General features: G+C 36.4%; 1 long non-coding RNA gene across 2 annotated transcripts in view; it reads right to left on the reverse strand.

The window, feature by feature from the left end:
- Window positions 1–5,002: 5,002 nt before the first annotated feature.
- The window catches only part of LOC309628724, a 125,370-nt gene continuing 103,193 nt past the window's right edge, over window positions 5,003–27,179 (reverse strand). Inside the window, exons 4-5 of one of the 2 annotated variants that reach the window (XR_014244670.1) lie at window positions 26,940–27,053; window positions 5,003–15,793 (exon numbers count right to left, since the gene is read on the reverse strand). This is a non-coding gene — a long non-coding RNA (uncharacterized lncRNA). Of the gene's footprint in view, window positions 27,054–27,179 lie in introns of both variants that reach the window. The other variant, XR_014244671.1, reaches the window with a different exon arrangement.

Below are 27,179 nucleotides of genomic sequence, written 5' to 3' on the forward strand. Positions count from 1 at the left end.
GCTGCTACTACCACAATTACTATTATTACCACTAATAATACTGCTAAGTGTGGAATTCACTCTTTTCGTTTTTGGAATGCTGGAAGACATTTGTTTCTCTCCAGTTTTCCAGAACGTTTTCAATCTCTACATTTTCATAAAAATCTTTATCCAATCATATACAATTTATTCTAAAGACAAGACTTTTAGTTGTTTAAAGCATCTTAGATGTTTGCTCATCCAATGTTCATTTATCTTCGGTTTTATTTATGTTCATTCCTACCCCTTTCCTTCTGCAGCTTATTCTTATCAGATAATTCACAAGAAAAATGAGAGTCCATTTGCTTTTCTTTTTATCCCTCAGTGTTACATTACTGAACATAGTTAAGTTTATCTTTTTCTAGTTCATCATATTGCTGTAATGGGAAAAACATATTGTTCGTATGACTCTGCTCAATTGGGTTATGCCTCCCTTTTGACTATCTTAGTATGTACATAGTAATTTTATAACATTCTTTGCTATCTGTATTCTATAACTTTTCCTTTTAAATAATACCTTGAGGCTTCTCAGTGCTTACCACAGGCTGTTTGCTTACAATAACCGTACAGAATGAGGAGGCAGAATAAATCTATTCTATGTACACCTCAGCCCACGTCCTTTGCCTAGTCTGTATTATGAATAGGGGGACATGGAGTTGAGGAAAAAAAAACTAATAATGATACCTATAATTTATTTTTTTTCTACATATGAAACTCTGGTAAGTTTGGTAAGTTCTTTACTCATTTTATTCTCACAAAATCCTAAAATGTAGGTAAAAGTATATCTTCTACTTCTTAGAAGGGAAACTGAGGCTCTGAGAGGTGGAGTAACTTGACAGTATCACTCCATGTGTGAATGCAACAGTTGACATTTAAACTTAGGCAATCTGGCTCCAAAGCCTAAACTCCTAACTGCTATGTTGTTTTATTTCTATAACTTCATTATAGAGACACCATTTTTAAAATATTCATCTCCCTTTATTTTAGGATTGGTAACATCTGTGAGTATAGTTAGAATTATAGCATTTTTAAGTTTCTCCCTTCTCTCAAAACATTCTACCTTTCAGAATTTCAAGCTATGGAATTTCTTTATTCTGAACATTTTAAAGCCTGTCTTCCTAAAGATGGCAGCTCACATTGGACTCTTCCTTCCAGCCCTTTGCTATTATAAACAATAAAATGAAATGGCATGGCTTCTTCTCCCTAAGTTTCTATCATACTTTTCTAACCAGGAACCAACCAGTTACTTGCTATTGATGAGAATCATATAAATTGATGTAATCATTCTAATTCTTTCTTCTGTTTTCTCTCAAATAGGATTGGAAAAACTCAAGAAGTTTTCAATCCCTCTGTATTTAGTTGAAAGAGATTTTGTGTAAATAAGCTTAGTTGAAACTCCTTTTACAGAATTCTAATTCATTTCTGCACCAGGTTATTATCTGTATCAGGAAGGCATCATTTATTTATTTATTTATTTGTTTATTTATTTTTTGGCCACGGCCCACGGCATGTGGGATCTTAGTTCTCCGACCAGGGATCGAACCCTTGCCCCCTGCATTGGAAGTGCAGAGTCTTAACCAGTAGACTGCCAGGGAAGTCCCATCATTCATTTCTTTTAGTTGGCTGGAAACCCAAAGTGAAGTCTTATATCATTTTGCTTTCTCCTTTTTGTCTGCACATATTACGCTTTATTTTCCTTAACTCCTATGTTCTATGCAATTCTATAAAGGAGTGATTGAAAAAACCTATTCCTCTTGGGTAAACACACCTTAGATAAAATCTCCTTAGATCCTAGATTGTCTTCAGCCTGTGGCCTTTAGTAAAATGCAATCTTCCCTTTTTGAGAGTCAATAGATATTTATCTCCTATAGTGATTCAAAACCTGTGCTAAGCACTTTACAAGCATTATTTCATTTAGTCCTCACAACCATACAAACAAGACTTTATAATCATTTAAAGGTAAGGAACTGGTGAAACAACCTTTCAGTGATCGGTTGGGGTTCTGCCAGATTATCTGGTTCTGAGACCAATTCTCTCCTCTTTAAACAATAGTTTTTCCAGGTTTGTTATCTGTCCAATGAAGGACTCTCAACCCTACTAGTCAGTAGATCTTTGAAGTCAGTCATCAGAGGGACCAGATACCCAGAATGGAATCCTTTTGTAAACCTGGTGACCTAGAACATATCTTTGGGAGCACACACCGGCCAAAAATGGGAGCAGAGTAGAAAATATACGGCCTGAGCAGTGAAGAAGTAATCTCACCTGTATGGAAAGACAGTGAGAAAAAGAAGTGAGAACAGGAAAAGAAAATAGCAGATATTTAGGTAGAGTGAAATAAATGCTATGTAAAGAAACTGCAAGTGACAAAGGGAATTTGTATGGGTTTCCAAAGCACATGGGAAAGGTCAGTAAAACTCATAGCAACTGAGCAGTCATTAAACAAGGGACATTTGATCAAGACAGAAAAAGTGAGACATAAGATATTAGTCATGCTGGGTTTTCTCTCCTAATTGGATTCTGTCCCTTGGGATAACAATTGGTGGTATAATCCACAACCATAATGCTGTAGCATACTCATTATCAATTGTTTTTCTATAACAAAGGACTAAATTGCCTTGCATTTTCTGCAAAAGCATTATATTTTCCCTTTTTTTATATGGCTTTCATATTTTCGTTTATTAACAGTTCTATTGTCTGCAGACCAAATGATTTGGGGGAGGTCAGGACAAGGAATTAAAATTAAAAATATGCCTTTGAAAATTATATTTATCCAAAAGTAATCAGTGTCTAATGCTCAACTTACTGTAATGCTGAAAGACTTCCCCAAACTTCCACCTACATGATTCCATGATTTCAGTAAGAAAAGTAGCAAACTGGGCAAGAACGGGCTTCCTGTTTTCCCTCAGATGATGTTTAAAGGATACCAGATCATTGTGATCATTGAAAATAATAAATAACTTGCTTGCAGTATTTTCTTATTGTCCTTTTCTATTATCAGTCAAAATATGAGTCAGAATTATCAAAAAGCATCAGAAAGAAAGTCCAGAAGGTTCTCATGCTTTTTTATAACTCTGCTCCCAAATGGAATGTCAGAGCAAAGTCAAATAGATAAGGGGGCAATGGACCCTGTAAACAGAAACCTCCTACAAAGGAAGTCCAGTATTTTTCCACTCAACTTTGAATCCTAGTAGAGGTAAGCAGACAAAAAAAAGATAAAGAGGAAAGTCTTAAACATTTGAAGAATAAACTCTGAACTCCAAAGAAAACATTTAAAAGCCTAACTTATTCAAGAGAACGATTAAAAAGAAAAAAAAAAGAACAAGGGAATATGCTCATAAAAGACAATAATTTTTTTTTAAAATGTAATTTATAAAGTAACACTGAAAATAATTTACAGCTTCTGAATTCCTCCCCCCAAAATCACATGATATTTGTAATCAAAAAATAAGAATTACAGCTGTTTGCTAAGGAAAATTATGCAATTGCACAGTCCAGTCTTAGGCAATTTTTTATCTTCTGTTTTACCATTTCCCATAAATCCACAGGTATTACAAGGCACATGTTTTTTTAATGTGACTCTGTTTTGAAATCACAGTTGATCTTCCCAGTTACATTAGCAGCAGAAGAAAAAATATGTCATAACTAAAAATCTAATATAAAGCATCAGTATTAAATCCAATATGGGACATATTATAAAATGAACTCAATGCTTCAGTAGATAAAGTTACTTATCCAGGCTGAGAGAGTGTTAGTAAATAGAAATTACTATTTTACATCAGTTTATTTGTTTGTTAATTATCATCATTATTATTATCATCATCATTCAATAAGGAACTTGGAAAACTGACTTCTTCATCAACTTTCCTTACCCATGAAAGACAGAAGAATGGTGGAGGTTTAAAGTCTTCTGAGATCAAAAGCAGTTGTCCATGTTTGTGATCTTCTCAGATGGAGATAGTTTCCTTTCTGAGATCCATTTCTAATGATTAATAATCAGACTTACTGATAGCCAGATACAAGCAAGATTTCAAAAATAGAATTATTCTACAAAAGCACCAAGGAGAAAACACATTTGTATATTCTAGCCACTCATTTCAGACCCAATTGAATACTGAAATCTCATAAGGTGAATTCTTAAGAATTCATAGGCCCAGATCCCAATCCTAGAGAATTTACTTGAGTAGGTGCTGAGTGAAGATTTCCCTGTGTGATTCAATTGAAATAAAATCACTTGGAACATTGTAAATGCAAATTCCCAGGCACCACGCCAGGCCTAACAAGTCAGAGTCTCTAGTAGTGGGATCCAGAAATTTGTATATTAACAAACCCTCCCTGTGATTCTTATACATGCTAACATTTGATGATCACTACCTTATGCTATCTCATAGAGCTACATGAACTCAGAAAGATGAAATAATGAAAACAAAGGAAATACCGATACAAAGCATCTTCTATTATTTTTATCTTTAGCTAAACATGCTTTTAAGCTCCCTCTTATGACAGATGGTTTACAAAAGTACCTGTGTTTTAGCAGCTGTGGGGGAATCTCTTGGGTAACAGGAAATTCCCAATTAGCTGAAAATTATTTTTCAGGAATTAATGTTTGTTAGATGGCAGTGATAATCAAGATAAAAATTTGTCTTCTTACATTGTTATGTGGCTTCTGAAATGCTTCATTTAAAATGCATCCATGGGCCTTCCCTGGTGGCGCAGTGGTTGAGAATCTGCCTGCCAATGCAGGGGACACGGGTTCGGGCCCTGGTCTGGGAAGATCCCACATGTCGCGGAGCAACTAGGCCCGTGAGCCACAACTACTGAGACTGCGCGTCTGGAGCTTGTGCTCTGCAACAAGAGAGGCCGCGACAGTGAGAGGCCCGTGCACCACGATGAAGAGTGACCCCCCACCTGCCGCAACTAGAGAAAGCCCTCGCACAGAAATGAAGACCCAACACAGCCATAAATAAATAAATAATTAAAAAAAAAATTGCATCCATGGTCTTGTGTAGCCATCAGCCTATAACAATGCACCCCAGAAGTGTCAGTTGTTTGTCTCTTGACTTTGGCTGCTTTTGAATGACAGACAGAGACCATTTGGGCCTACAAAGTCAAATATATTTATTATCTGGCTCTCTAGAGAAAAAGTTTGCTGTCTCCACCAAATCTAAAATATCCAAGAACAAACTGTCTAATTACATTTTCATAGTTTTTCTTCTTAAGAGAAAAACAAAAGGACATTCCTAGCCTAGAGTAAATTGGTACAAGATTTGGATTCCAGGAGAATGAGATTAAATTCCCCATGTAAGATCCTGGCTGTTTATAACAAGCCTGGATGGATTCTATTCACCGTGCTCTGTTCTACTTTAATGACATGAGTAATTTAGGGACCAATGCTTGGTGGTTAGATACTGATCATTCCTAAGAGGACTGTTGTTATTTTGATAAAATGTAGACACTTCCCTCTGGAAAAACTACTCTGCCTATTCAAAACTCAGGTTCCAGCATCATCAAACTGTGTTTATCCTCTATTATAGAATACTCTGAAGTTATAAATGGGCATGGTGGATTTGATAGATACTTGATTCCACACTCTCCTGAGACCTTACAAATATGTCAACAAAAGTTGTTGGGTTTTTTTCCCAAAAAAGGTCATGCACCCACAAAAATAAAAGTAACGAGAAGGATAAAATAGCAATAAAATTCAAGAAGTTGGAAAACTCATGGACAAATGGTAACTGAATTAGCAGGCCACAGAAAGTGGACACCAAGGTGGTGATGTGAAATCCCTTAAGAGGCCCGGCTCCAGAAAGCCTCAGAAGCTGAAGACACCAGACAGGTGGAAAAGCTCAGGAGTGTAGCTACCAGCTGGAATTTTGTTTGAAATTTCCTACCATTTTGGGAACATAGTATTTATCATTTCTTTTTGAAATATATGATTTATATTGGTCTGAGCTTCACTAATTACATCAACAAATATTCACATGATTATGCAAGACATATCTACCCATATTTCTGAGGCTTATTTCTAGGTCTATCCCTTTATAACTTTTACAGATGATGAAGTAAATATTTCATCAGAAAAATAACACCCCTTGAAACTCTGGGACTACACAGAGTGATCATTCAAATATATTATACATTTTTAAAAACCCATAACTTTAAATTTTATTTTAAAATAGCCTGTGTATCTTTGGTTTGCATTTTTCTGATGACTAGCGATGTTGAGCATTTTTTATGTGCTTGTTGGCCATCTGTATATGTTCTTTGGAAAAATGTCTCCTCAAGTCTTCTGCCCATTTTTAATCTGGTTGTTTGTTTTTTTGATATTGAGTTGTCTGTAATATATTTTGGATATTAACTCCTTATTGGTTGTATCATTTGCAAATATTTTCTCCCATTCAGTAGGTTGTTTTTGGTTTTGCTGATGGTCTCCATTGTTGTGCAAAAGCTTTTAAGTTTAAGTAGGTCCCATTTGTTTATTTTTGTTTTTGTTTCTGTTGCCATAGGAGACAGATCCAGAAAGATATGACTTCACACCAGTCAGAATGGCTATCATCAAAAAGTCTACAAATAACAAATATTAGCAAAGAGGTGAAGAAAAGGGAATCCTAGTACACTGTTGGTGGGAATGTAAATTGGTTCAGCTACTGTGGAAAACAGTGTGAAGGTTCCTCAAAAAACTAAAAATAGGACTACCATGTGATCCAGCAATTCCACTCCTGGGTATATATCAGAAGAAAAAGAAAACAGTAATTGGAAAAGGTACATGTACCCCAGTGCTTGTAGCAGGATTATTTCCAATAACCAGGTCATGGAAGTAACCTAAGTTAGTGTCCATCAACAGATGAATGGGTAAAGAAGTTGTTGTGTGTGTGTGTGCGTGTGTGTGTGTGTGTGTGTGTGTATGAAATAGAATATTTCTCAGCCATAAAAAAGAAAGAAACAGGCCCACAGATATAGGGAACAAACTAGTGGTTACCAGTGGGGAAAGGGTAGGAGGCAGGGGCAAGACAGGAGTAGAGGATTAAGAAGTACAAACTACTATGTATAAAATAAATAAAAGTACAAACTACTGTGTATAAAACAACAAAGATATATTGTACAGCACAGGGAAATACAGCCATTATTTTGTCATAACTTTAAATAGAGTATAATCTACAAAAATATTGAATCACTGTGTTGTACACCCAAATTTAATATAATATTATAAATTAACTATACTTCAATAAAAAAACAATATAAAATAAAATATCATGTGTATCAAATTGTCTGATATTGCAAAGGGAAAGTGATATTTAGCTGTGGAAGAGTACCAGGAAACTACTTCTTGCTTAGAGCTAGATGCTGAAAATACAGGCCCTGTGTTTCACTGTGGCTCTTATTTTCCCATATGCATTGAATGAGCCTTAAGACATCCTTAATTCTCTGATCTGTTTTGTTTGATGATACAACAAATATGTTTAGTTACTTTAGGAACATCTCAGTTTCCTTAACTTCATCATTCTACTTTCTTCTGTACTGGGTCTGCACCCCTTCTAAGGTTCAATGATTTCTGATACTTTTAATGAATATTTGATCATTTCAGTTTTACACAAATGACATCAAATTTTACTTCATATTTGTCAAGTTGGTAGAGCAGTGGAGATGCTAGAAGGAGAAGATGCCTCACTAAGGGTCTTCTTCTCCTCTTTCGAGTTAATGAGAATACAAGTGTATAAATTAGAAAGGTACAGAAAAATTATCTTCCTGTTCATTTCAGTTTGTGTTTTCTATTCAGATCATGGGGGATATTATATGGTGACCTATTTCTCATCGATATAGTGATAAGGGACGCATATACAAAACAAGATACCAGATACAGCTTCAAAGTTTCCACTGCTCATCAACTCCTCTCTTAACAGCTAATTATTATGTCATTTAAACATATTTTTTAGGACATAACTTTATAATTTGTGTGTTGATTTGGAAAAAAATATCTCTGATTAAGTAAGTCAAAAGCCAGTTAAAATGTGATATGAACTAATCTGACTGAGAATGGATAAAATGTACTAGTGAAAAAAAGTGAACACTATTTAGGATCTGTCAAAATTAATATGGGGAAGAAAATTGCTTTTAATGGATAGCAATTCTAGGCTTCTGGGGGGGATACAGTATTTAAATAAAGTCTCAATCTTGGAACATATCTATGAAATGAGCAGTGTTGTAAGTAGCACAACACCAGATGCAGTAATAAATAAAACACCCAGCATTTCAATGGCTTAAATAATAGAAAAGTATTACTTTTTCACATAATATACCAAGGCATTTGTTCCTGGGTTGTAGACATCTGCTTTGTCTTTTTATTAGGGGGCCAGTTGATTTTCGTTCTGCATTTTTAATTGTTGACGTCTCAGGTTATCCTGTGTGTGACAATCAGGTGATGGAGTAAGAAAGAAAATGTGGACCGTTACACCAGAAATAACCCACACTTATTTCTGCTCACATTCTGTTGGTCATAAGTAGTCACATGACCCTACCATAATGCAAAGGAACCTGAGGAATAAAATCCTTGGGCAGGAAGTTGTTCTCTAACATCAGCTCTATATAGAGGGTCAGAAACATATCTTGAGCCAAATCCAGCCTACTGCCTATTTTTGTGGGACCCACAGGCTAACAATATGTTTTATACTTTTAAATGGTTGTTATATAAGTACCTACATTATGCCCTCTATTTTGCCTGTGGACCTGTAAAGTATCAAATATTTACCATTTGGATCTGGAGAGAAAAATCTGCTGAGTCTGGCATACACTATGTGAAAAAAAAAAATCCCTGACTTAGGTTTTTCAGCCCTTCTGGACTCCAAATTCCTATGTGTAGACCTTTCCCACACAGAGAAGCTCTACACTCTCTCTAGGGGAACCACCTTAAGTGCTACCCAGATATGGCATCCAGCTCAAAGTCTAGGATTTCTACTTTCCGGTCCAGATAGGGCTCCTCTTGCTCTAGAAAATCATAAAGTGCAAGTTATCATCTCACATCCACTCATTTCTTCACAATCAGAATAAAATGATGAAGCAAGGTTTGCACACGATCATTATCACCCATGACAAGGAAAAACAGGAGACTCAACAGCAACATACAGAGAAATAATGGAAAACCTCCTGTAGGTATTAATGCCTTAGCACTGGAAGCATTTCCTTAAGTAGACCCCAAGGAATGCCCTTGTCCATTGTTCTCTGCAGCCCTTGGCTCTGACTTCTGGAAGGTTCTTCCTAAGCATTATTCTCTGTGGTCACATCTAAAGTAAGCATTAGGAAGTAATGCCTTCCTAGTGGGCTTCTCAGATTTCCCAGCTCCCTTCGTTCTCATACAATTTTTGGAGCCCAAGTCTTGGTTTAAAGGCTCCAGTACTCAAAGATTTCTTTCATTTGGGCTCATGGCTTCTTCATAATAGAGTTCCCTTCAAAAGACTGAAGGCCTCTGAATTAAGGTTGCCAGATAAAATACAGGATGCCCAGTGAAATTTGAGTTTCAGATAAACAACAAATGATGTTTTAATATAAGCATGCTCCCTGTAATAGTTTCTATAATAAATATAGTATATGATATTTGGGACATACTTACACTAAAATAGTATTTATTATTTACCTGAAATTTTAATTTAACTGGGTGTTTTGCATTTTCATTTGTTAAATCTGGCAACCTTACCCTGAATTCTTTGTGTTCATGTTTCAATAATAAAACCCAAAGTTCTTTCTAGATACTGTCCTCAACCTGATTCGTGCATTGGTTTCTTAGGCCTAAGAGTTCTCCCTTTCAAGTCCGTGGGGGCTACGTTGCCACTATACCAATAGGATGGAAAGGAAGATCCACAATTCATATGATCTTTGATATAGTGCTGAGTCTTAATGGGTCCTTGAAACCAAAAGGTTTTTAGGTCTCTCTCTTCCCATTTGGACAATAGAGGCCTTTCCGGTATGAGAGGCCCCAAATTCCTGCACAATTTTAATCTCTTCTAAGTATGCTCTCAATCAAACCAATTATTGCTTGAACTCATCTCTTTCTTTGTGATAATTTGCTAAACTCAGCAACTGACAACCAACATAAGCTATTAATAGCTGACTTTCCAACCTTTTTCCCCTACAAGCTTAGTAAACAACTAGTTGGCATTCCAATGTATTACAGGCAAAATTTTACGCAACATTTTTAATGTTTTGCCATTACAGTACATGGCTCTTTCTGCAGCATAAGTTTTCTCTTTGATTGCTGCCTGATTTGCTAAATCAGTACCATATATTTTAGGTTTTTATTACAGCAGCACCCACCAAATACAACAATTTGTATACAGCTTAAGAGTAATGCTAGCTGCTTTACAAATGAACTGCATAATCTCAGTGGTTTGACACAGGAGAAGCTATTTCTCAGTTAAGTAACAGTCCCCTGAAGATGCTTTATCATGAGGGCTAATTGAGTGAGGAAAGTGCTTCTGCTACATTCAGTCACCTAGGGATTCAGATGGATAAAAGATCCATCATCTTCAGTAAGATGTTGCCTTGGGCTTTGACATCCAAAATGCAGAAAGGAAAAAACAATGGAGAAGGCACATGTGCTTTTTCCATCTTTGATCAGGAAAACGCACCCTAGCATACTCTGACAAGGAGAAATAATCAAATGTCCCACTTAGATGCAAGGGAACTGAGGCACGTAGACCCTGATTAGGCAACTGTGGGTGAGGACATGAAGTTTTGATAAATATCTGGTCATTTATGTGACAAATACCTCTTCCTATCTCATCCCAAGCCATCATACAACAACAAAAACACTTATTGAAGTTCTGTTATTTGCAAAGTACTGCAATGGATGCTAAAAATACCAAATAAAAACAAAATCCATGGTCCATGCTGAACACTAGTTATATGCTGTGTTAGTTTGCTGGGGCTGCCATAAAAATACCACAGACTGGGTGGCTTAATCAACAGAAATTTATTTTCTTATAGTTCTGGAAGCTAGACGTCCAAGATCAAGGTGTCCATAGGGTTAGTTTCTTCTGAGGTCCATGGGGGAAGGAGCTTTTCCAGGCCTCTCTCTTTGGCTTGCAATTGTCCATCTTCTCCACGTGTCTTCACATGGTCTTCCCTCTGTGTACATGTCCTAATCTCCTCTTCTTGTAAGAACATCAGTCATATTGGCTTACAGTCTACTCTCCAGACCTCATTTTAACTCAGTTATCTTTTCAAAGACCCTATCTCCAAATACAGTCACTTTCTGAGGTACTGGGGGTTAGGAATTCAACATAATTTGGGGGGAACACATGTCTTAGAAAATATGTTTTAGTTTTTTCTTATTCCTTTTCCTACATGGAATGGTTTATAAGAATTATCCCTCCAAGTTTAACATCTTGTGATGGTTAATTTCATGTGCTAACTTGACTGGGCTAAGGCATGCTCAGATAGCTGGTAAAATATAATTTCTGTGTGTATCTGTGAGGGTATCTCTGGAAGAGGTGTCTCTGCTTGAGCTGAGACATCCGTCTTCTCCTGTCTTTCAGATACAGATGCTCCAGGTCCTTGGACCTTCAGAATCTGACTGGGCCTGCAACTTATACCATTACCACCTCCTCCCCCTACCCTGGTTCTCAGGCCTTAGGACTCAGACTGAATTACACCACTGGGACTCCTGGTTCTCCAGCTTGCAGATGGCAGATCATGGGACTTACCAGCTTCCATAACCATGTGAGTCAATTCCTACAATAAATCTCCTCTCTTATATATCTCTCTATAATCCTATTGGTTCTGTTTCTCCAGAGAGCTCTGACTAATACACTTCTGAAGTTATTTTTTTAATCAGAGAGAAAAAATTTCTTAGGAATAATCCCCCTAGATAAGAATAATTAAACAATAATTAACTTAGAAAAAAATAATCAACAATAATGTAAGTTATTTCCTCTATACCTTTAGGGATAAAAAACACTATTAAAACAGCGTAAACATGTCAAAGAACAAAGTTTGGCTTGTCCACATAGGAAAAAGACAATAAATAATACACTAAAATTACTCAGTTTAAGAGGACTGGTTTTATTCCTTTTAGTTTGTACTATATGTAAAGAGTAGACGTCCTAAGACTTTATCAGGGATGATAAGTGCTTCTAATACGTAAAATATCTCTTCATGTTAAACATTTCAGATATTGAAGGGCCTGAGAGACTCCAGATTGTGTGAACTTTCTCTGTGGTCTGGAGTTCTAGGGTAGCTATTAAATACAGTCATTATAATAATAACATGAAAATCACTTTTTAAAATTCAAATGGGATTGCAACGTCCATACAACCAATGTGTAAACGATTGGAAAGCAGAGAAATCAGACTTAGAATCCACGACTACATTTAAATTTCCCTCAGATATTATGTAATTTAATTGCAATTAATCCTTAAGTCTTTCCAGAAGAGTGATAAAGAACTCTCATGCCAAGTGGGAAGAAACATCTGAGAAAGAAATGTTAAGAAAAACTCCACGGTCTAAAATTAAAATTTAAAAACAACCTTGCTGACTCTCTTACATAAATCCACCGTGATTGTCTCACAGTAATTATGGCACGCATCTTACTTTTCTTTCCCAGTCTTCTTAATAAATCAATCCACTTCCCATCACCTGTTTCCGTTTTTTTATGTCCCTGGCCATACATATCCACATTTCTGGCCTGACCCTTAGATGTAGGTGTCAGATCTGTGACCATAAAATAATTTCCCTGTGGCTGAAGCAATCCTGCCTATGTAGGGAGGAAACCCACAGTTATGATTCATGTAAAATAATCTCAAATGTGCAAGGCTATTTGGCTCAATCTCTGTAATCCACGAGAACAAATGAACAAAAACATCAGAGCAGTAGTTGACAAAGCCCTCTTTACATGCTGCAATATTTATTCCAAAAGTCTTTAAGAAAACCCTACTTTCTGCAGAGCATTGCTTTAACCAATGAACATAAGGGAGTGAGATGTTTTCTCTGAGCTAAGAGGAAACTGACCCAGTAGTGAACTATAGCAAGAAGCTTGATTTGGCACTTAGAAAAGAAACTTTCTCACCAGTCAGCCAGAATCCATCTTTTCATTGCCGATTTAAAAAATAAGGATCATAAGAGTTACACAGGTGCTGCTGGTGGGCTAATTATAGGTGCCAAGTCAAATGAGTCTTCTTTGGCATTAAGTCAGTTCAGTTTTATGATGTCTTGACTCAGTTATAAAAATACATCCTTCCATTAGCAGGAATGTTATACCAAAGGCGCAACTCAGTACTGTATGGAGTTTAGTTAGTAAACCTAATGTTTACCAGCTAACTTTGCACCTTCCCAATTAGGTAACAATAACATTGCCCAGAGATCCATACATAAATCTGCCCTTAATAAAACTGCCATCAGACTGAATGACGGTTACTCGACCTCAGCACTACTGACACTTATGGTCCAGATAATTCTTTATTGTGAGGTACTCCACTGCTCATTAAAAGATATTTAGCAGCTTCCCTGGGCGCTATCCAATAGATGTCAGTCTTGTTCCCCCAGTTATGACGATCAACAATGACTCCAGATATTGCCAAGTGTCCCTGGGCAGGGTGAGAGGGAACATCACTCTGATTAAAAACCGTTATTCTAATTATGAGGTTGGGATTAACATATACACACTATTACTGTGTATAAAACAAATAACCAACAAGGACCTACTGTATAGCACAGGGAACTCTACTCAATATTTTGTAATAACCTAATATATATATATATATTCATTATATATAATATATATATTCATTTTATATAATATATATATATTCATTACATATATATATATATAACTGGATCACTGTGCTGTATACCTGAAACTCACACGATATTGTAAATCAACTATATTTCAATTAAAAAAAAAAAACCCAAAATTTTAAAAACCCATTTATCTAAAATAGGCCTGCTACACAGGAATGCCTACATAATTTCTGGGGCCCAATGTAAAATAAACATGTGGGCCCCTTTTTCAAAAATATTAAGAATTCTAAGATGGCTGCAGCAAAGCGTTAAACTAAGCATCGGGTCTTTGTAAGCACAAGGTCTTATGTGACTGCACAGGTCATAAGTTCACAACATTGGCTCTGATGCTACATTATTCCACCCCATTCCTCAACATCATAATGCCAATAACACACATTTGTAAACTTTATAACTTATAGCGGCCTAGTTCACATTTGTCGACTCCCCACATGCTTTCCCCATGTGCGTATTAGGTAGTTGCTTTCACCACCACCTTAATTCCAAGCCCCTTGTCCATATTCATCCTATTTACCATCTTCCCAGGTACTAATCTCTTTACTTTTCCTCCCATTTCTTCATTTATGTGGTCATTGGAACAGGGCAAGAGCATTCAATTTAATGACTAGTTCTCCTTCAACCAGCACTCCACTGCCAACTCTCCACCCAATACCAAAGAGTCAGGCTTTCTTGGGAAGGTTCTTATCCCCACTCTGTATCCACCCACCTCCCACAAAAGGCTGTGTGCCTCCCTACATCCCTACCTCAGCCCTGCCCCCGAGGACTCCAAAATAACTGACCGCAATCAGCTTGATGAACACAATTCCACAACTCGGACCATTTTGTTTTCACCAAAAGCAACCACACCACTTATTGAGTTCTTTCTAAGGTGGTAGACTTTAGTTCTTGGAGCAGTATTACATCAGCATTTTGCAGGTGAAGAAACCAAGTCTTTGCAAAGTTTAATAGAAAAACTAAAGCCTGCCTAAAGTCACACAGTAAAACTTAGGATTTGAAGCCATGTTTATTTAACTCCAAACCCTTGAACTTAACCACTATCTTACCTCCCCTTAACCTTTCTCCTCATTCTGGAGTATGTTTTATTTTGAGTCCTTCTATAACACCCATTAGCTGTGAAGATGTGTTTCAAAACCAAACCAAAATTAGAAAAATTTTGGCTTGGTGTTAGTAAGTGATTATTTAACAGGAAGAAAATATTGTATCAGGCAAGTCTGATATTGATGCTCTAATATTTTATCACTTCCCAAAATAGAAAACTAAGTAATGTCAAAACTGGCTTTTTTGAAGATATCAGCATTCTTCAACACAAAACTTTATTTGCTTCTATTCCACAATTGATCAACATTAATATTTGGTTTCCAAGTATATGTTACAATCGGCTCACCCAGAAATATAAAAATAATTTTAAAAGTGAAATGTATTTGTTTTCATTTTTTTGTTACTAGAGTAATCACAATTTCTGATATAATTTCCTACTTATTTGATGTAAAATATTATTTTACTGTATATGTTCACTCTCAAATCTAGAACATTTCTTAATAACTTTTACTTGAAAAGTTTTTACACTGTCTAATGAAACATTTTTCCTTCTGAGATATATATGTATCAACTTTCTGCTAAAATTTATGATTCCCTTGTTTATATGGATTGGCATTTTAGAAGTCCATTCTGCTGAGATAAATTTCTAGACCCTGAGTCCCTGTGTCACCAGTTTTTTGCAGTAAATGCTGACCACTAAATTTAGCCATTGTGAAACAATCCCACGAGAAAAGAAGGAAAAATGTAGAATAATATAATAATGAACATCTTTGTATTTTTTTCAATGTATTGAATATACCACAGCCATCTGTAGGTCACAGGCCCTGCACGGGAAAAACACTCCAAGGTCCAAGAATGTGTGAGAAAGTAAAGCCATTCAACATCCAACGCCAGAAGAGTCATTTGTTTCATCCATATAGCCATTCCAAAGTCTTGAGCAGTTGGGGAAAATCTAAGAGGAAAAGAAATTATTTTGTCAATTGAAACTGCTAAAATGTGAGAAGCGTCTCTAAGCACTGGATGGAAAGATGTGCACTCATAAATCTCTCCACTGTGGCAAAATGCAAAGTTGTATATACAGAAATGAAACTTGGGAGACAGCTGATCAAGCACTGTAAGAAGGTTTTTGGATAACTTTTTATAAATAATGAAAATGCAGTCATATATATCATCATTCACAGGATCAAGAATCATGAAACAGAAAAAAGCAAAAACATAAAAGTGATCAAAAGCCACTTACTGTCCTTTTAAATATTCAAATAGAGTTGAAATACAGAAGGAAAAATTCAGTATTATTTTCATGGTAGATGTTTTATGCCATTCGCTATTTCTATGAATTTTATCAACTTCCATTTTTCAGAAACTGTTAATATCTCCCTCTGAAACAACTTCCCATTTCCTCAGTTTATTAACTGCATTTTAGTTTGCAGTAGCTCTACTACTCTAAAAAGGTAAAAAAAAAAAAAACAACTCTCTTCCCTTCCCTTCACACTTTCACAATCAAATTTCTACAAAGAGTACTTGGATTATCACTTTTTTAAAACTCCCATTTTCTCCTCAACCAATTGAAATCTGGTTTTTGTCTCCATCATTTCTTATGTATCAAATTATTTTTAGTTCTTAACTTTTTTGTATTAGAGTTTCTGATCCGTGGCCAATCGCAAAAGTCTTAGCAGTAGTTCCCTAGATTTCAAATCCCGGCTCTGATACTTGCTTTCTGTGTGATCTTAGACAAATTATTTAAATTCTTGGAGCCTCAACTTAGAGGTAATAATTACAAGCAAGTAGGATGGTTATGAAGATTCAATGAAGCAGCGTGAGTAAAGCCACCGTTACAGTCCATGGCACAAAATTGCAATAATTACTGATGGTTTTGTAAATATTATTAATGTAATTAATAGATTACTAATAATTTTTACTATTGAAACATCCTCACTCCTCAAGTTCTAGGACAGTAACCTTCCTGTTTTATTTCCCGCTTCATTGTCTCCTTTGTTGCCTCCTCCTTCTCCTCACGCTTAAAATATTAGGATTGCCAGGGCTCTGACCTTGTGTATTTTCTTTCCCCTCCATCCATACACTCCCTGGCCCCATTTATTTCCATATACTTCAACCACCTCCTAAATGCTGATGATTCTCACATTAATATCCCTGCCCTAATTTTTCTTCTGAGGTCTGGATCTACATAGTCAACAGACCAATGGAATCTCCGCCTCGGTGTCTATGAGTTCCTTATCAAATCCTGTTAACCATCTGCCCAATAAAAGATTATTCATTGTCCCCAGTCACTATTACAGAGAAAGGCATCATCATTCCTCTAGGCACCCCAAGTAGAAAGATGGTCTGGAGGAGTAGCAGTCATCCAGGATTCCTCTCTCACCTGCAAGCCCCCAAACCAATAAATTATCCCAGCCACTCATCATCCCTTTGACATCTCATTCCTCCTCCCCGTTCTGAAGCCTGAGTTCAGCCTTTCATCAACTTTACCCAGACAATTGGGAGTTCCCTCACCTGTCTCCCTGTCTCTGGTCTAATTCCTGTCTGATTCTCCTTCTCTATTGCTGCCAGAGTTACTTTCCTAAAACCCAAATCAGATCAGAGAATTTAATGTAAAAACTTTTTATTTTGTATTTATTGTTTTGCTATATAAATGTTTACTCCCTAAAGCACATCTAGTTTACAGACCAAGGTTAAAAACAAGCAAATAAACAAAACCAGTATGTACTGTTGAAGTATTGTCAGGATTCGCATTTGCAAGTAATAGAACCCAAATTTAAAATGACTTTAAAAAAAATAAAGGAAAAAGAAAAGGAAACTTCTTGGCTCATAAAACTAAAACTTCAAGGACTTCAGGCAAGCCTGGATCTAGAAGTTCAGTAATGTCATTGGGACTTTTTCTCCTTGGTGGGTCCCAGTATTTCCACACATCACTTCAGCATGGAGTCTGGCAGAAAAAAAGAGCTTTTTTCCCCCCAATAGTTTCTGTAAAAGTTCTGAAACTTAGTCTTTTTTTTTTTTTTCATGGAAAGACATATTATTTTAAATACAGCAGTGTGTACATGTCAATCCCAGACTCCCAATCTACCCCTTTCTCCCCTACCCTTCCCCCTGGTAACCCTAAATTCATTCTCTAAGTCTGTGAGTCTGTTTCTGTTTTGTAAATAAGTTCATTTCTATCATTAAAAACCTTTTTTAAGGTTTAGATGTCTTCTCATCTCACAAGATGGTACAGCAGCACACAAAGCCATTTCTGGCCAGGGCTTTATTAACATGTCCATCCTTATTTCCTCTAACCATCTCAGCTCAAAGATGATCTCATCTGTGACACTTGATTCATCTTCATAGGCTTAGAACTGCTCATATGTCCCATATCCCCCAGCTGAGATTGACGTGGCTAAGGGCCTTCAGAATCTTGGCTGTTTGACCTTAACAGTTATTTGACCTTAAGCAAGTTAGTTAATCTCTGCATCTTATTCCTCATTTGTAGAATTAATATAATAATGCCACCTACCTCATAAAGTCATTCTGAGGTGTAATTCATGTAAAAGGATTAACACAGTGTGTAGCACGTAAAATAACTCATTAAATATTAATTATGATGAATATCATAAAGGTTTGCATATGCATCTTTCCACTAGAGGATTATTTGTGCATTCTCTGCAAGTTTCACACTGTCTGGCACATAATGCTGATTCATTATACGTTTGTTGAGTATATGAGAGAGATAATTGATAAACAAATCAACCAAAATTTTGAGTCAACAAGCAGAAATCAAATATTTGGTTGGTGCCCAATAAATCTTTCATATACTTTGCTATTGACTGCTAAGACATTTAAAATTTTAGTGTTTATCTAGTTCTCCTGCCTCTCTGACTTAAACCAAGAAGATGAAAATGAGCAATGGAAAAAGGGTAACTATCATCCTTTTCTCATATAGAAATAAGGTGACAGGATGAGGGTTTAAAGAGGACTTACCAAATGTCAGGCTTCTTACTTCCAAAATCTGTATTAGTCAAGATTCTCCAAAGAAACAGAACCAATAGGAGATATATCTATGAACATACATATTTATATATACATGAAGAGAGAGAGAATGATTTGATGATTTGTTTCAAGGAATTGGCTCATGCAGTTATGGAGGCTGGCAAGTCCAAAATCTGCATGGTATGCTGGCAGGTTTGAGACCCAGGGAAGAACCCAGGCTGCAGTTCAAGTCTGAAGGCTGTCTACTGGCAGATGCTCAGACGGACCCTGTTAGGAGGGCTCTATGGCCCCCTCATCACAGATGAGAACATTCAAGCCGAGAGCCAGTGCAAAGCCAGTTAGCAACTGAGCTGCAATTCAGTCCCTCGTCTCCCTGATTATTAAACCAAGTAACTGTCCATGAAACCAGACAGCAAATCTCCAGCGACTATAAACGCTCCTGAAGAGCAAAATAGAAGCAAATAAACTTCCACAAATAACTTTCTAAAAGTAAAGAGACTGTGAGTTTTATTCTTTTCGTGTTTTCTTTATTCCCAAACAAGTAACAATAAAGTGCAAGCTATTTCGGGCATGTTAACCCCTTTGTGGAAGGAACTTCAGAAAACAAGGAGAAACAGAGGGAATTTCTTTTCTCTGAAGGCAATTAGAAGACATGTAATAAATGTCTATGTGGTTTTGACTTAATATGTAAAAAAATAAAATAGAATCCTGACCAAGAATCTCCTCATCTTTGTTGATATGTCCACGGAGGCATCTTTTAGCTTAAGATGCTGAAGAACCCTATTCTTGATCTCCAAAAATTGTGCAGGAGGAATACTATATTAAGTCTTTGGGGCCATCCAAATTTTAGTGTGTCAATTACAGATCATGACCCATTGGTGATAGACGGCAGGGACCAGGCAAGACCATTATCAGAAGCAGTTGAAGAGGAGAACTACAAGATCAAAAAGGTCTCTGCCTGAGCATTTTGCCCAAGGCTGGCCTTGCTTGTATTTTCCAGTCTCTTACATATTATGAGATTTATTTGTACCAGCTTTTAATAATGGCTTTAAACCACATCGTGTAAAGCACAGCTTAATCATATTCCCTAGGTCAGTCTGCCTTTCAGCCAAGTCAAATATTTCTGTCTCTGCCCAGGCTTCTATATGATTTGGAAATGAGAGTTGGAGTAGAATGTTTTGACTTCTCTTACATAAGATAATTCATCTCTACCCAAGACATTCTTGTCTCTTTCTTTGTACTGTCTTATCCCTGATACATGAGGGTGCAAGGATTCATTCTTCTAGCCATTCAATGTTCTCTCCAACATCATTCATGTCTTTGTTGATTTGGAGGAGGGATTGTGTGAGGTTTAATCAATGAGGTGTAAACAAGAATTCAGACTACTAAAGCTAATAAAGAACCAGAGACAACTACCTTTATTAAATGATTAGTCTTTCTAGCAAGACCTTCTTTCTTACTATTAATGAGCTCTATAGTTAAGGTTGCTTCTCAACCACTCAGCATCTGATTAAGACTAGAGATAGCAAAATGAAACAAGCATATAGGTCCAGAAGAGAATACTAAAAACACACAGCAAGCACTTAGCCATCCTCACCAACTTTTAGCCATAATTTGGAAATTTGTGCTGAGAATTGAAAACTGGAGTGATACTAACCTAAGATTCTTTCTCATTTACAGAAAACTGAAAGAGCCAATAATACATCTGACAAAGAAAACCAGGATGGGATGGGCCACCCAGGAGACGAGTAGACAGGTTCTGTATCACCATTGAAATAATTAGTTAAATCTTAGCATTTCATCAGAGTGAGGTTATTTGCTTCATTAACCAGTATAAGATGACTACCACAGTGAACAAAATTCACGTGCCACCTTCCAGTCATGGTGACACAGCAATAGACCCAGTAACCTGTCACCAAACTGCAGATGAAACAGCAAAATCAGCAAGCAAACAACTTCTAGGAAGTAAGTCTAGCTTCATGGTGGTACCTCACTTTTTCCCTCAATACTTGTACTTAAAGCTTTAGTTGTATCTCATTCAATCAACCATGTAAAATATTATTGTGTTCAGAGAATAATGATTTTAGGGTTTAATGGATTCATTCAGTTTTGCTCTTTAAAATAATCATCCCAGGAAACAAGTTCATTAATATTTATTGACAAGCACAAGTCAAAAGACATGATCTGTAGGAACTCTACGGGTCAGTAGACTAAACTCTGAAAACAAGATGACTAAGAAATTTCAAAACTAAGATTCTACTTTAGAATGTGGCAATGCAGCAGTCATAATATTTCTCTTTAAGGAGAACTTGGAAGCTGTAAGCAGAGAGGGCCAGATGCTGGGAAATGCCCTCTGGACTATATAACTTCACTCCTTTTTAGGTATGTTAACTACTGAAGGGCAACAGCAATGCATTTCCTAATGTTTTACAATATTTTTAGTGTAAAAGCATAGAATATGTTTTATGCCTGTCATAGCAAGTATTTATTGATCAAGCACTTGGTACTACATTAAAGCTAGGTACTAGGGAATGCAAGGCAAAGTGAGGGTGACCATGTCCTGCTCTCCAGGAGACTGGGCAGAAAAGATGGCTCCTCCAGAAACAGATCGTAAGTCAAGACTTTGAAAAGTGTGACGGTGTACCTGCTCCTTAGTTTCCCTTTCGGAATTTTGAACAAATATGGATGGATAGATAAATAGATAGATGATAGATGATAGATAGATAGATAGATAGATAGATAGATAGATAGATAGATAGATAGATAGATAGATAGATAGATGATAGATAGATATGCATTCAAATGTATATTGTCATTTAAAACATTGTCACTTGAGGTTGTATATATTTTTATGATAGTGTCTGCTAACCACACATTTGGAACTTTTCTTTGAGAACTTCCTCGCAAGCAGATTTATTAGTCACAAAACATGCTTTCTATTCACAAATGTAGTTTTTGACCAAAAAAAAATAGCATTATCCAAATGAACTATCAATTTACTTTATCAAGCTTGGCTCCAATTGACTTTGTATATAAAGGAAAATCAATCCATTCTTGAAAAACAAAATATCTGCTTGTTGAGAATATTCAAGAGTGATATGAAAGGCAAATCTGAAGTGGGAATTCATCTACTTTTTAATTCTTTTAGCAAATGGCAGAAGTATCAATGAAGTAAATGTAACACCTCTCAAAATTAGTACTCTGAAAAAAATCACCACTTATTATAGTTCAAGGATTAAAAGCACATGTAGAACTTTGGGCAAATTATTTTATATCTTGAGCCTTAATTTCTTCATCAATAAAGTGGAAATAATTGCATACACCTCTCATTTTTTCTCACGTGAGTACTGAGTGAGGAAATATATATTAGCGGTTTACGACAGTGTCTCACACTTACAAAGTATTCAGTAATGCTCCCTATTATTATTTGATAATAGGTGCCTTGCAGCAGGCTTACTCTCAGGTCTACCCTGTTACTTTATAGTCATACTTCACATAGACACTGTATCAAATTTGTACAAATTAGAAACTCTGTAAAAGCTCATATAGGTACATTCGGTCATTAAAGCGTATTTTAAAAATTGAGCAAGATGTCTTGGACCCCATCACTGGAAGTTTGAGAGTTGAACCATGGCTCTCCCTAAAATCTGAGGCTGGGGCTTTGTGTCACCATGTTGGGACTGTTTGTTCTGGCAGGCACTGGCAGGGGCTGTGAACTGAGCTTTGTCTATAGATTTTGTCCCTATTTAACTGTGTCTGTATGCTCTAACTGTGCAGTGGTTCTCTGCATGCAAATTCAAACACTTTGTTAATTAATTGTATTTATTCATGCACATTGTTTAAGTCATTTTTTAAAGCTCTAACAGTTCTACAAGACTGGTTATGAGAAAGAGTAGATGCTTAATACTTTCCAGAGGATATGGAAAATATCCTTTAATGGATAAATTTTATATTTACATCTGTGATGGTTAATTTTATGTGTCAACTTGACTAGGTCATGGGGTTGCTCAGATGTTTGGTTAAACATGATTTCTGGGTGCATCTGTAAGGCTGTTTCTGGAAGAGATTAGCATTTAAATTGGAAGGCCGAGTAAAGTCGAGTAGCTTTCCCTCCTAATGTGGGTGTAGCCTGAATAGAACAAAAAGATGGAGGAAGGGAGAATTCATTCTCTGCCTGACTGATGAGCCGTCTTCTCCTGCCCTCAAACTGGGACTTACACCATCAGCAGGCCTCGTTCTCAGGCCCGCGGATTGGGACTGGAACACCACCAGCATTCTTTAGTCTCAAGCTTGGGGATGTCAGATCGTGGGACTTCTCAGCCTCCATAATTATGTAAACCAATTCCTTATAATAAATCATATATATATATATATATATAGGAATATATACATATATATATTTCTAATGGTTCTGCTTCTCTAGGGAACCGTAATACTGCATCTATGTCTCTAAATAGTATGTTTAAATGTTAAGCTTTAGATGTTTTCAACTAATTGCCTTTCTGTGAAAAACAAAGATTTACTTTGTTCATATTCATTCACCCCATAAGCCCACCACACACACAAACTTCACTCTGCCCCCAACAATCCATGAGAATTGCATTGTAATTTTGTTTAGATCAATATGGTATTATCTATCATAAGGTGAGTAATGTACACAGTAACTATTTTTTCTTTCTGAAAAACATTTTTCTTTCCCTGAAGTTCATATTTGCCTTGATTTGTTGTTGTTGTTGTTTCATTTACTCCCTTCTTATCTTTGATTTATTTTCAGATGCTCTCCGAAACATATGAATCTCCTCTCAGTATGGTACAGTTAAACACATTAATCATCTTAAAACTGTAATCTTAAAAACATCTTTCTCAGCTCATTCTGATGTGCTGCAAATAGAAAGTGGTTGATGTAGGACTGTGCAAAGCTATAGTCTTGGGACTTCTTTCCCACCTTCCTGGAAATTCTCACTACTTCCCTCTTGTGCTGGACCCAGTGGTTTCCTGTTTCTAGGTTTTCTCCCTGACTTTAGCAGAACACAATGTCTTAAAAAAGTTTCATGGTTATGGAAGACAATTTTTTTGAGTTTTGCATATCTTAAATTATCTTATCCCTGAACTCACACACTGGATATTTGGTTTAGCTGGTATAAACGTTCTTTTGTACATCATTTTTGCAAAGAGTTTTGAAAGTATTTCTCCAATGTCTTCTGATTTCCAACCTTTTATTAAGAACTTTGATGACCTTCTAATACTTCATCTGTTGCATAAAACATTCTTTCTGGAAGCTTCTAGAGGATTTTCTTTGCCTAAATTGCTCTTAAATTTCACAGTTCTTTTTCTTGGTCTGGGTCTATTTTTATTTATGGTGTGGGACATTTGGTGAGCCCTTGTAATTAGGAAACCTCTGTTCTTTTGTGCTGAAATTATTTTAAAAATATATTTCTTTGATAATTTTCTCCATTTTCTCATTCTGAAACCTCTATTACTGGGATGTTGGAAGTCCTAAACTGATCATATAATTTTCTTATCCTTTTTTAATCCCACTTTATGTCTGTCTTTTTGCTCTAGTTTCTAGATTTCCTCAATATTATCTTCTGACTCATCTGAGTTTTTCATTGCTACCAACATATTTTTAACTTCCAAGGGCTCCTTTATATTTTCTGAAATGCTTCATAGTATGCATTTCTTGACCTCTCTTGGAATGCTAATCATATTTCTGAGATTGAGATTTTCTTCTATTATATTGCTCATTAATTGCTGGTCTCTTTCATTCCCTTTTCCAAAATCACATTGCTCTTATCTGATATCCCTTTCTATTTGTCTTTGTCTGATCATTGTTTTTCAAAAAATTATTTGATTGACATTTTTTAAGGGTTTGTAGGGTACTCCAGGCCAATTTATGCATTCATTCAATTTATGCATTCATTTAGTTAGTTCATGTTTAACTAACATATACATTTGTCTCAAAAATCCTTCTCCAACTCTCATGGTTCAGAATTCAAATTCAGATTCATCCCCCAGCATGATTAGGTTAAAGCAAATTATTGGGAGCTCCTGTTCCTCCTTCTTGGGTTACTCAATCCCCAGTATATAGCTGAGTGTGTGATCTATTTTTCTTTCTCTCTTCTCCTTCACTTTGTACCCCTGATCACATTCATATAGCTAGTCTTTTTTCAGAGTGTTCTTTCAGAGGCAGGTTTCCACTTGAAAATGTTCCTTGAGTACCTGTTATCGTCTATGTCAGTGCTGTCTAGTAGAAACTTAACGTGAGCCACAAACATGAGCCACATATGTAATTTAAAATTTTTAGAAGCCACATTAAAGAAAATTACAAGGACATGTGAAATTAATTTTAGCAATAAAATTTACCTAATCCAATATATTCCAAATTTTATTTTAACATGTAATCAATATAAAAATGATTAATGAGATATTTCACATTTTTTTTTTTGGATTAAGTCTTCAAAATCTAATGTGTATTTTACATGAATAGTACCTTTCGACTTGGACCAGCTACATTTCAGTTCTCAATAAACACTTGACTAGTGGCTATTATATTGGACAGCATAGTTCTAGGTGGGAAAAGGGACAGATTGGAAGGAAGGAGATCAGATAAGAATCTTGAACAGTCAGGCAGGCAGGTAAGAGATGGCATGAGACAGAATTACGGTGATGGTTGCAAGAGCGGAAGGTGAAGCAGATTGGAGACATTTGAACAAGGTCGACTCATAATTTAGTGACTGTTTGGATAAGGTCAGAGGAGGGAAGCAAGAGGGAGTGAGAGACATTATTTTGATGCTTCATGTCTGCCTTTGGGAGGGAGGAAGATGGTTTTATACACCAAGATATGAATTGCAAGAGCAGAAAAAATGATTTGTTGCCTTTGTTGTTGTGTTGCCTTTGGGGGATGATTTCCTGTTGGAAAATCCAGTAGAAATGCCCATTAACTAATTAAAAGTGGGTCTGGAGTTCAGCAGAAACACAGAAAGATAGACATGACAGTAGCCAGTATACACATACACAAATTTTCAGTGGCCTAAAATAAACTAGGATCTCAGACACAATGCGATGTTTTCAAAAAGATGAAAAATGGATTGAAATTAAAGGACACTAAGGGTCTTTTTTAATGCAAACACTAGATGCAGTGTGCAAAAAGATAGAAATGAAACACTTTCCCAATGACTTGCATGTATATATTACTTGGCAAGACATTAAATTTTCCATGTTAACGATATAGTAGATAAGTTTGTTAAATAAACCTAAGAGACAGCCATAGTCCTATTATTAAATATTCTTCAAAAGATGATTTAAAAGCTATTTTTATAGTTCACCAACATGTGTTCAAAGCAAAAATTGTATAGCTGAGCAAGGGGAAGATTTGTTTGCACCAGTCACCTCATGTTAGCTTTGTGTCCCTCTGTCCTGTGTTTACACTTGACAATTCAACACCAAATAAGAGGGTTCTTTTCTTCAAACACCGAATACATTGTGTCTTTTCCGACACCACTTCTCCAAGTCTCTGACACTAACTACCTATAGTTAACATCAGATTCCACGGATTTAAGGGTTCAATTCTACAAGGCTGCCCCACCTTCAACTGCCAACTGCAAGGCCCAGGGCTCCCATACACCAGGAGTTCCCATGATGCTCTCCTCAGGTTTGGTAATTTGCTAGAACAACTCACAGAATACAGGAAAGCACTTTATTTACTATTACTGGTTTATTATAAAGGATACAACTCAGGGGCAGCCAAATGGAAAATATGCATCAGGTATGGTATGGGGGAAGGGGCTTGGTGCTTCCATGCCCTCTCCAGGCCCACCACCCTCCCAAGCACCTCGATATGTTCACCAGCTCAGAAGCTTCCCAAACCCCATTGTTCAGGGGTTTTTACGGGGGTTTCATTTCCTGAGCACGACTGATTAAGTCATTGGCCATTGGTGATTGAACGCAATATCCAACTCCTCTCCCTGCCTTTAATTAATTACGTGGTTGGTTCCTCTAGCAACCAGCCCCCATCCAGAAGCTATTTTGGGGTCCACCAAAAGTTGCCTCAGTAGTATAAATTTAGGTATGTTTGAAAGGAGCTTATTATGAATAACAAAAGACACTCCTCTCACCCCATCAATCAGGAAATTCCAAGGGTTTTAGAAGCTCCGTGTCGGGAATCAAAGACGAAGAGCAGATATATATTTCTCCCCACAGTCCGCTCATCCAGTTTTCTCTGGAGCATCCTTCAACAACATTTTGTCAGCTTACAAAGTCAGCACATTGATAATCTCTCCCCAGAGGAAACATTAATAGATTTGAAAGTGTTTAGAATAGTTTACAATCTTAGATTATGTGAGACGTTTCAGCAT

The sequence above is a fragment of the Balaenoptera borealis genome, assembly GCF_965194805.1.
Source record: "Balaenoptera borealis genome assembly, chromosome: 5".
In the NCBI taxonomy this organism is placed as follows: Eukaryota; Metazoa; Chordata; class Mammalia; order Artiodactyla; family Balaenopteridae; genus Balaenoptera; species Balaenoptera borealis.